Source organism: Desmodus rotundus, chromosome 10 (genome assembly GCF_022682495.2).
Source record: "Desmodus rotundus isolate HL8 chromosome 10, HLdesRot8A.1, whole genome shotgun sequence".
NCBI classification, from domain to species: Eukaryota; Metazoa; Chordata; class Mammalia; order Chiroptera; family Phyllostomidae; genus Desmodus; species Desmodus rotundus.
Window position 1 is genome coordinate 62,184,117 of NC_071396.1, and position 12,344 is coordinate 62,196,460.

The following is a 12,344-nucleotide window of genomic DNA, read 5'->3' on the forward strand; positions in this document are numbered from 1 at the left end:
TATATTTTGGAGGTCAGACCCTTGTCGGAGGTAGCCTTGCCAAAAAGGTTTTCCCAAATAGTTGGTTCTCTTTTTATTTTAATGTTGTTTTCTTTAGCCATGCAGAGGCTTTTTATTTTGATGAGGTCCCATTTGTTTATTCTTTCCTTTATGTCCCTTGCTTTAGGGGACATGTCTGTGAGGATGTTGCTCCATGGAATGTCTGAGATTTTCCTGCCAATGTTTTCCTCTAGGACTTTTATGGTGTTACGACTTATATTTAAGTCTTTTATCCACCTTCAATTTATTGTTGTGTATGGTGTAAGTTGGTGATCAAGTTTCATTTCTTTGCATGTAGCTGTTCAGATGTCCCAGCACCATTTGTTGAGGAGGCTATTTTTGCTCCATTTTATGCTCCTGCCTCCTTTGTCAAATATTAATTGACTGTAAACACTTGGGTTTATTTCAGGGCTCTCTGTTCTGTTCCATTGGTCTATGTGCCTGTTTTTATGCAACTACAAGGCTGTTTTGATTACAGTGGCTTAGGAATACAGTTTGATATCAGGTATTGTGATCCCTCCTCCTTTGTTATTTCTCAAAATTGCCGCAGCTATTCAGGGTCGTTTATGGTTCCATGTAAATTTTTGAAATGGTTCTTCTATATCTGTGAAATATGTCATGGGTACTCTAATAGGGATTGCATTGAATCTATAAATTGCTTTGGGTAGTATGGCCATTTTGATGATGTTAATTCTTCCAGTCCATGAGCATGGTACATGCTTCCATTTGTTTGTGTCTTCCTTAATTTCTTTCTTCAGTGTTGTGTAGTTTTCTGAGTACAGGTCATTTACCTCCTTGGTTAGGTTAATTCGTAGGTACTTAATTTTTTCTTGTTTCTATATCAAATCGGATTTATTTCCTGATTTCTGTTTCTGGTGTTTCACTGTTGGTGTACAAGAATGCCTTTGATTTCTGAGTATTGACTTTGTATCCAGCTGTTTTGCCAAACATATTTATTAGGTCAAGTAGTTTTTTGGTGGCATGTATAGGATTTTCCATGTACATTATCATGTCATCTGCAAACAGTGACAGTTTCTTTTCCTCCTTTCCAATTTGGATACCTTTTATTTCTTTTTCTAATCAGAATGCTATGGCTAGGACTTCCAATACTATGTTGAATAGGAGTGGTGAGAGAGGGCATCCTTCTCTTGTTCCTGATCTTAGTGGGAAAGCTCTAAGTTTTTGTCCATTGAGTATGATGTTGGCTGTAGGTCTGTCATCTATGGCCTTTATGATGTTCAGGAATGCTCCCTCTATTCCCACTTTGCTGAGTGTTTTTATCATAAATGGTGCTGTACCTTATCAAATGTTTTTTCCGCATCCATTGATATGATTATATGGTGTTTCTCTTTGCTTTGTTGATGTGGTGTATTATGTTTATTGATTTGTGAATATTGTATCATCCTTGCATCCCTGGGATGAATCCCACTTGATCCTGGTGTATGATCTTTTTAACGTATTGCTGGATGTGGTTTGCCAATATTTTGTTGAGGATTTTAGCATCTGTGGTCATCAGCAATATTGGCCTGAAGTTTTCTTTCTTTGTTATGTCTTATCTGGTTTTGGGATTAGGATGATGTTGGCTTCATAAAAAGAGTTTGGGAGTCTTCCATCTTCTTGAAGTTTTTGAAATAATCTATGGAGGAAGAAGGTTAGCTCTTCCTTAAATGCTCTGTAGAATTCTCCTGTGAAACCATCTGGTCCAGGGCTTTTGTGTGTTGGGAGTTTTTTGATGACTGCTTCAATTTCATCTGCTGTTATTGGTCTGTTCAGGTTTTCTGCTTCTTCTCCATTCAGTTTTGGAAGATTATATTTTTCTAGAAATGTGAACATTTCACCTAGGTTTTCAAATTTCTTGTCATACAGTTCTTCATAGTAATTTCTTACAATCCTTTGTATTTTGGTGGTATCAGTTTTAGTCTCTCCTCTTTCATTTCTGATTGTGTTTATTTGGGTCTTCTCTCTCTTTTTCTTGATGAGCCTGCTTAAGGGGTTGTTCATTTTGTTCATCTTTTCAAAGAACCAATTCTTGGATCAGTTCATACTTAAAATTGTACTTTTAGTCTCTATGTCATTTAATTCTGCTCTGATATTGGTTATTTCCTTCCCTGTACTTGCTCTGGGTTGCCTTTGTTGTTGTTCCTCAAGTTCTTGTGGGTGTAGGGTTAGGTTGTTTATTTGAAATATTTCTATCTTTTTAAGGTAGGCCTGTATTGCCATGAACTTTTCTCTCAGGACTGCTTTTGCTGTGTCCCATAAGGTTTGGACTGTTGTGAGTTCATTTTCATTTGTTTCCAGAAACTTTTTGATTTCTTCCTAGATGTCATTCTTGAACCATTGATTTTTTAACAGTGTGTTATTCAATCTCCATGAGATTGAGTGTCTTTGAGTTTTTTCCTTGATGTTTGTAGTTAGTTTCAGTCCCTTGTGGCCAGAGAAAATGCTTGATATGATTTCAATTTTCTTGAATTTGTTGATGTCTGTTTTGTGTCCTATCATGTGTTCTATCTTTTTTAATGTTCCATGTGCATTTGAAAGGAATGCGTATTTTGCTTCTTTGAGATGAAAGGCTCTATATATACCAGTTAAGTCCATTTCATCTAGGACATTGTTCAAGCCACAATATCTTTGTTGATATTTTATTTGGAAGATACGCCCATCTTGCCAATGTGGTGTTGAAATCTCCTGCTATAATTGTGTTGGTGTCAATATCTTTCTTGAAGTACTCCAAGATTTTCTTTACATATTTGGGTGTCCTATGTTGGGTGCATATATATTTACAATGTTTATTTATTCTTGGTGGATTCTTCCTTTGAGTATTATGAAGTGAGCTTCTGGGTCTCTCTTTATGGCCCTTTTTTTGAAGTCTATTTTGTCTGATATCAGTATTGCTACCCTTCCTTTTTTTTTTCTTGTCCATTTGCTGGGAAAATTTGTTTCCAGCCCTTCACTTTCAGTCTGTGTAGGTCATTTGTCCTGAGGTGGATCTCTTGAAGGCAGCATATGTGTGGGTCATGTTTTCTTATCCATTCAGCTATTCTATGTCTTTTGAATGGAGCATTTAATCCATTTAAAATTATGGTTATTTTCAGGGTTCTTAGGGTACCCTGAAACACCAATCCAAAAGAACCTATGCACCCCAATGTTCATAGCAGCACAATTTACAGTAGCCAAGTACTGGAAACAACCTAAGTGCCCATCAGCAAATGAGTGGATCAAAAAATTATGGTACATTTACACAATGGAATTCTAAGCAGCAAAGAGAAAGAAGGGGCTCTTACCCTTTGCAATGGCATGGATGGAACTGGAGAGCATTATGCTAAGTGAAATAAGCCAGGCAATGAGGGACAAATACCATATGATCTCACCTTTAACTGGAACATAATCAACAAAAGAAAAAAGCAAACAAAATATAACCAGAGACATTGAAATTAAGAATATTGCAACAATAGCCAGAGGGGAGTGGGAAGGGGATAGTGGTGAGAGGGCTCTATAGGAGCTACTATAAAGGACACAAGGACAAAATCAAGCGGGAGGGTAGAGGTGGGGGAGGGAGGTGTGATTGGCTGGGGTGGGGTGGAAGGATGGAGAGAAAATGCAGACAATTTTAAGTGAATAACAATAAATAAATAAATTTTAAAAAATAAAAATAAAAAAATAAAATTAAGGTTATTTTGATAGGTACTTATTCATTGCTATTTTTTTCATACCTGTGTTTCTCTCTCTTTCTCTTTTCCTTCCTTTCCTTAAAGCAGTCCCTTTAGCATTTCTTGCAGAGGTGGTTTGTTGGAGGCAAATTCTTTTAGACTTCTTTTGTCTGGGAAACTCCTTATTTGGTCTTCTATCTTGATTTAGAGCCTTGCTGGGTAAAGTAGCCTTGGTTAGAAGCCTCTGGTTCTCATTACTTGGAATATTTTTTGCCATTCTCTTCTGGCTTGGAGTGTTTCCATTGAGAAGTCAGATGATAACCTTACTGGGGCTCCCTTGTATGTTAATTCCTGTTTCTCACTTGCTGCCTTTAAGATTCTCTGTTTGTCTTGGAATTTTGCCATTTTAATGATGATGTGTCTTGCAGTGGGCCTCTTTGGGTTCATCTTGCTTGGGACTCTCTGTGTTTCCTGGATTTGGGTGACTTTTTCTCTCATCAGAGGAGGGAAATTTTCCATCATTACTTTTTCAAACAGGTTTTCTATCCCTTGCTCTTCTTCTTCTCCTTCTGGTATCCCTATTATACGGATATTATTACATTTCATGTTGTCCTGCATTTCCCTTAATCCCTCTCCATTCTTTCTGAGCCTCTTTTCCTTTTCTTGCTCTTTCTGGGTGTTTTTTTCTACTTTGTCCTCCAGTTCGTTGATCTGATCATCTGCTTCATCAAGTCTGCTTTTGACTCCTTCTAGTGTGTTCTTCAGTTCAGAAATTGTATTCTTCATTTCCTCCTGGCCCTTGTTGATAGTTTCTATTTTCTCTTTCATGCTGATATAGTTTGCAATGAGTTCATTGTAGTTTCCCTGTAGTTTCTGGTAATTCTCTGTGAGCTCAGTGAGCTTCCTCATAACCATTGCTTTGAACTCAGTATCTGATAGTTGAGTTGCCTCTTTTTCAGTTAGCATTCCTTCTGAGCCTCCTCCTTTCCTTTCATTTGGGGATTGTTTCTTTGTCTTCCCATTGTTTGTGAGAGTCTTCCTGTTAGCCTCTGCTTCTTAAGTTGCTCTGTTCTGACTCCCTGGATTTATGGTGTAAACTTCTGTGGTAGAGTACCTATAACATTCAGTGCTATAGTCTCCTTGATCTCCCAAGCTTACTGATCTTCGGCTGTGGTTTATGTTGGCTCTCTGCATGTCTTTGGTTTTTGGTTGTTGTTGGGTCTTTCTTTGGTTGGTCCTTCCCACCAGCTGGTTATCTGAGGATCAGTCTGTCCCCCTCTTTTGTTGTTTTCTGTTGTGCAGGTGTGGGTGGGTTGTTTTGGAGCTGGTTCTGCCATGTGTACAAGGTTTTGAGGCTTTTCTCTTGCTCTTGTTTATTTGCTTGTCTTGAGTAATTTCTCCACTATTTAGTCATATATCCAGATAGGTCCTGGGTTGAGTTAGTGTGGCTTCCACTCCCTCCTTCACCTTCTTCTGCTCTTAGCTGTTGGTGGTTCCTTTGTTGGTGGGTTTCCTCTTCCAGCAGGTATCCTGTTGTTCACGCTTCTACCTATTCTTTTTTGTGATACATTGTAGGGGGAAGATGAAATGGTTTAAGACAGCAGGCATGTATTATATGATATTTAAAGTTTGGATATGTATAGTGTTATTTGTGATAATTTACCCACCTAGCCAGTTTTTAAAAAGTGTGGAAAGAAGATAAGACTCTTTTTGAGGTGGGAGAAGGATTGTGAGTTGGATCTAGAAATCTGTGAGCTTGTGGGAGGTCAGAGTATGACGTAAAGTGAGAGTAAAGGATAGAAAATAGGTGCAATGTGTGAGAGAATAGAGTTAACCACACCATTTAAAGTTCAGGAAACAATCAAGTGGGCTGAGATCTTGGAGGGGTTTTGTGTAGTATTTACAAATGTATGGAACAGCTATTATTTACAACAGCTCTCTCATTTACAGAATCTATGTGATCTGGATAACTAGAATAGGGAGTACAGAACCTAGATTAGTGTGCTAATGGAACACAAGTGAAGTGAAAGACAGTTAATTAACAATACATGATGAAAGAGAGAACAAGGGGAAACCAGTCAAACAATGCAAATTAGCCAGTCAAGCGAAGAAGACAAAACAGAAAGAAGAAAAATACAAAAATACTAATAAAATGAGTGATGTAAGGATAATGAAAAAAATAATAATACAAGTATACAATAACTTGCTGTTCTCTAGAGTAGCAAAGTGAAATTTATTTCACTGTCTCAGCTGTTGGGATGTCCCCTCTTTGGGTCCAACCCTGGTCTTTTCACAGTTCCAAGTTTTACTGTCTCACTTGTGAGAATTAAAAAAAAAAAAAAAGATGGAAGGAAGAAGAGATATAAAGGGAAAGAAAGAAGGAGTTGAACAAGAGAGAAGGAAAGAGAGGAAGAAGGTGTTAAAAGAAAGAAAAAATAATAAAAAATAATAAAGAATTACTTTTAAAAAAAAAGAAAGAAAGAAAGAGAAAAACAAAAAACAAGCCTGGTGTCTTCAAACTGGCCAAGCCAGTTTTGCTGGTCTTTTTGGCTGCATCCATCTCAGGGGGCCTAGCCCAGCTCTTCTCAGTTCTGGACCAGCACTCAGTCAGCCTCAAACCCAGCTCTCCAGCAGCCCCCAGACCCACAGGTTCAGGCACTCAACCTCCTCTGGGCTATGGGTGCACTCAGGGGGCCTTCTGTGGTGTGCACTCTAACCGGTGCTTCAGATTTGGGTTCAATGTCCCCCAAACCTCCATGGGAGTGCTGGGCAGCTGGATAGAGAGGAGACTGGAGTTGCTGCTGCAGGAGAATTCCCCAATTTGCCCTCGACTGTCTTTTTCTTTTTGAGAAAATCCTCCTGCTTAATCCTGCTGCTCCATACAAGGAAGGGCCTGTCCTCTCACACAGCCCACCTCTCCAGCTAGAACAGGGACTGTCCGGGTCTGGGCCTGACAAGACCTAACTCTCAACTCTTCCTTAGCCGGTGTCCACAGTCTCCATTTGTTTACCACTTTGTCCTTATTCCCCTCCCTACGACTTTAAGCAACCAGGTCTCTCTTGGTGCTGCTCAAGCCTTGTTTGGCAGGGGAGGGAGCCTTTAACTTGACTCTCTCCCAGGAGTCCAGCGGCAGGCCCGGTGAGTGAGGGCCCAGGGCTGCGGCTGCGCTGGTCTCCACGCTGGTCCCTGGGACCTTTCTGTCCTGAAGCAATCCCCTTACCATCTGTTTTTTCTGTGTCCTCTATACTTTTTGGTCTCCTATCTTCATCAATGCTGGGGTACTGTTGGCTGTTCGCTTTATTCCTCAGTAGATCGGCTAGGTGTTTCACCCATGTGCTGAGGGAAGTGGACTCTGCTCCCACCTATGTCGCCGCCATCTTGAGAATCTCCGATTTTCCTTATATACTTGAGTGCTCCTATTTGGGGTGCATATACATTTATAAGGATTATATCTTCTTGATGGATTATTCCCTTAAATATTATGAACTGTCCTTCTTTATCTCTTTTTATGGCCATTCTTTTGAAATCTGCTTTGTCTGATATAAGCATTCCTACCCAGGCTATTATTTTTTTTCATGTTTGTTTTCTTGGAATATTTTTTTCCAACCCTTCACATTCAGTCTATGCAGATCTTTTGTTCTGAGATAAGCCTATTGTACACAGCATATATGCAGGTCTGGTTTTCTCATCCATTCAGCTACACTATGTCTTTTGATTGGAGCATGTAATCCACATACATTAGTGTTATTATTAATAGGTACTTATTCATTGCCATTTTTCCCTTTGTACTTGAGTTCCTCTCTCGCGCTCTTTTTCCATTTTCTTTTTATTTTAATTTTTTAAATTAATGTTCTAATACAGTTGTCTCTATTTTCCCACCACCACTTTCACCTGCCCCATCCACCCCCACCCCCCACCCTTGATCCTACCCCCCTTTGGTTTTGTCCGTGGGTCCTTTATACATGTTCATTGATGACCCTTTTGATTCTTTCCCCTGTTATTTCCCTCCCTCTCCCTTGTGGTTACTGTCAGTTTATTTTTAATTTCAATGTCTTTATTATATTTTTCTTGCTTATTTCTTTTGTTCATTACTTTCCACTTATAGGAGTGATCATATGGTATTTGTCTTTCACTGGATGGCTTATTTCACTTAACATATTGCTCTCTAGCACCATCCATGCTGTTGCAAAATGTAGGAATTCCTTCATTCTTTCTGCTGCATAGTATTCCATTGTGTAAACGTACCACAGTTTTTGTGTCATGCATTTACTGATGGTCACTTAGGTTGCTTCCAGCACTTGGCTATTGTAAATTGTGCTGCTATGAACATTGGAGTGCATAGGTTCTTTTGGATTGGTGTTTCAGGGCTCTTAGGATATAATCCCAGCAGTGGAATTACCAGGTCAAACAGCAGTTCCATTTTTAGTTTTCTGAGGAAATTCCACACTGTTTTCCACATTGGCCTCACCAGTCTGCATTCCCACCAGGAGTGCACTAGGGTTCCCTTTTCTCCACCTCCTCTCCAACACTTGTTGTTTGTTGATTTGTTTATGATGGCCATTCTAACTGGTGTAAAGTGGTATTTCATTGTGGTTTTAATTTGCATCTCTCTGATGGCTAGTGATGGTGAACATCTTTTCATATGTCTCTGGGCCCTCTGTATGTCCTCCTTGGAAAGGTGTCTGTTCAAGTCCTTGGCCCATTTTTTAACTGTGTTTTTTGTCTTCCTGATATGGAGTCATGTGAGTTCTTCATATATTTTGGAGATCAAACCTATGTCTGAGATATCATTAGCAAATATATTTTCCCATACTATTGATTCCCTTTTCAATTTCCTAATGTTTTGTTTAGCTGTGCAGAAAATTTTTATTTTGATAAATCCTATATATTTATTGTTTCCTTTATGTCCTTTGTTCTAGGGGACATATCAGTGAAAATATTGCTGTGTGGAATATGAGACTTTCCTTCCTATGTTCTCTTCTAGGACTTTTATGGTGATGTGACTGATATTTAAGTTTTTTATCCATCTTGAGTTTATTTTTGTGTATGGTGTAAGTTGGTGATCAAGTTTCATTTTTTTGCATATAGCTGTCCAGATGTCCCAACAGCATTGGTTGAAGAGGCTATATTTACACCATTTTATGCGTCTGGCCCTTTGTTGAAGATTCATTGCCCATAGAGACTTGGGTTTATTTCTGGGCTCTCTATTCTGTTCTATTGATTTATGTGTCTGTTTTTATGCCAGTACCAGACTGTTTTGATTACCATGGCCTTGTAACATAGTTTGATGTTAGGTATGATTATCCCTCCTAGTTTTTTTTTTTTAATTCTTTTTTTTAAATTTTTATTGTTATTCAGTTACAGTTGTTTGCCTTTTCTCCCCATCCCTCCACCCACACCAGCTGAACCCACCTCCCTCCCCCACCTCCACCCTCCCCCTTGATTTTGTCCGTGTGTCCTTTATACTAGTTCCTGTAATCCCCTCTTCCCACTGTCCCCACCCCACTCCCCCCTGGCTATTGTTAAATTGTTCTTAACTTCAATGTCTCTGGTTATATTTTGTTTGCTTTTTTCTTCTGTTGATTAGGTTCCAGTTAAAGGTAAGATCATATGGTATTTGTCCCTCACCACCTGGCTTATTTCACTTAGCATAATACTCTCTGGTTCCTCACTTTTATCTTCTACTAAAAATCTTGGCTGATAAAACCTTATCAGATTACATATTTCCTTTATCCTCATATATATGTATATACATAGAAACTTAAAATATCTTAACAAACATATAAAATATATATTTATTTGTTATCTATGTTACTATAAATATATTTTATGTTGCAAATTACAACATATTTTATATGTTGTATTATATTTTATCTAGCATAGACTTTTATTTTTGACAATATAGAAGATGCCCCCTATTTTGCCATTTGCTCCCCTCCACCCAGCCCTTGCCCCCACCCTGGTCTTCACCATACAGTTATCTGTGTCCACTGGCTATGCAAATATGTTCTTTTGTTAATCTCTTCCAGTCCCCCTTACCCCCTCCTCTCCAAGATCTATGAGTCTGTTTCATGTATCCATGCCACTGGTCCTATATTGTTCATCAGTTTATTTTGTTCATTAGAATCCACAGATAAATAAGATCATATGGTATTTGTCTTTCCATTCACCAATGATACATCTGATAAGGGGTTAATTTCCAAAATTCATAAAGAACTTATACAACTCAACACCAGGAAGAAAAACAATCCAGTTATAAAATTGGCAAAGGGGGACTTCCAGCCAAGATGGAGGCATAGGTAGACACACTGTGCCTCCTCGCACAACCAAAACAAGGACTACAACAAATTTAAAAACAGAAAAAGAACGAGAACTGACAGAAATTCTAACTGTATGGAAGTCCGACGACCAAGGACTTAAAGAAGAAACATTCATCCAGACTGGTAGAAGAGGCAGAGACAGGCAGCTGGAGCAAAGAGGACTCTCAGCAAGGAGGCAGCTGGCAGACTGGGGTGGGCAAGGTGGCAGCTGGACGACTGGGTGAGGTTGTAACTGGTGGCTGGCGAGTGGGCAGTCCCACATTTGCGTGCAGATAAACTGGAAGGAACAACTGGGAGCGAGACAGACCATGCAACCCAGGGTTCCAGTGTGGGGTAGTAAATCCTCAAAACCTTTGACTAAAAAATCCTGCACGGGTTGAGAAGACGGGAAAAAATTCCAGCCTCAGAGGAGAATTCATTGGAGAGACCCAGAGGGTCCTAAAACCTACATAAAACCACCCACCTGGGAATCAGCACCAGAAGATCCCAATTTACTTGCGGGTATGGCAGAAGTGACTGAAAGCCAACATAGAGCTGAGCAGGCGGCATTGTTCCCTCTCAGATTCCTCCTCCACATACAGTACTACAACGTAGCCATGTGGGTTGCCCCACCCAGGGGAATATCTAAGGCTGCGCCCCTTACTACATAACAGGCACACTAAGACCAAAAAAAAGAAAAAAAATGGCCCAGATGAAAGAGCAGATCAAAGCTCCAGGAAAAATACAACTAAGCAACAAAGAGATAGCCAACCTATCAGATGCACAGTTCAAAACACTGGTAATCAGGATGCTCACAGAATTGGTTGAGGCTGGTCATAAAATAGAGGAAAAAGTGAAGGCTGTGAAAAGTGAAATAAAGGAAAATGTACAGGGATCCAACAGTGATGGGAAAGAAACCAGTACTCAAATCAACCATTTGGACCACAAGGAAGAAATAAACAGTCAATCAGAACAGAACGAAGAAACACAAACTCAAAAAAAAAAATGAGGAGAGACTTAGGAACCTCCAGGACAACTTTAAACATTCCAACATCCAAATCATAGGTGTGCCAGAAGGAGAAGAGGAAGAGCAATAATTTGAAAACGTATTGAACAAATAATGAAGGAAAACTTCCCTGATCTGGCAAAGGAAATAGACTTCCAGAAGTGCAGGAAGCCCAAAGACTCCCAAAGAAATTGGACACAAGGAGAAACACAACAAGACACATCATAATCAAGTTACCCAAGATTAAAGATGAGAGAATCTTAAGAGCAGAGAGAGGAGAGAGTTACCTACAAAGGAGTTCCCATAAGACTATCAACTGATTTTTCAAAAGAAACCTTACAGACAAGAAGGGGCTGGAAAGAAGTATTCCAAGTCATGAAAGGCAAGGACCTACATCCAAGATTACTCTATCCAGCAAAGCTATCATTTATAATGGAAGGGCAGATAAAATGCTTCCCAGATAAGGTCAAGTTAAAGGATTTCATCATCACCAAGCCCTTATTATGATATGTTAAAGGGATTTATCTAAGAAAAAGATCAAAAATTTGAACAGTAAAATGACAGCAAACTCACAACTATCAACAACTGAACCTATAAAAATACAAAACCAAAAACAAACAAAGGAAACAACTAGAACAGGAATGGAATCACAGAAATGGAGATCAATTGGAGGGTTATAAGAGGGGGAGGGAGGAGAAAGAGGGGAAAGGTACAGGGAATGAGTAGCATAAATGGTAGGTAGAAAATAGACAGGGGGAGGTTAAAAATAGTGTAGGAAATGTATAAGCCAAAGAACTTATATGTATGACCCATGGACATGAACTAAAGGGGGGGAATGCAGGTGGAGGGGGTTTGCAGTGTGGAGGGGAATAAAGAGGTGGAAATGGGACAACTATAATAGCATAATCAATAAAATATATTTAAAAAAATAAAAAATTGGCAAAGGACCTGAATAGACACTTCTTTTATTATTATTATTTATTTATTTATTTTTAATTCAGTTACAAATGTCTGCATTTTTTCCCCATCCCTCCACCACACCCCAGCTAGGCCCACCTCCCTCCCCCACTTCTACCCTCCCCCTTGATTTTGTCCTTGTGTCCTTTATAGTAACTCCTACCAACTCCTCTCCCCACTATCCCCTCCCCACTCCCCTCTGGCTATTGTTACATTGTTCTTAATTTCAATGTCTCTGGTTATATTTTGTTTGCTTTTTTTCTTTTGTTGATTATGTTCAAAGAAGAACCTAATCAACAAAACAATCAAGCAAGCAAAATATAACCAGAGACATTGAAATTAAGAAGAAACTGACAGTAACCAAAGGGGAGGTGGGAATATATAATGGGGGGAAAA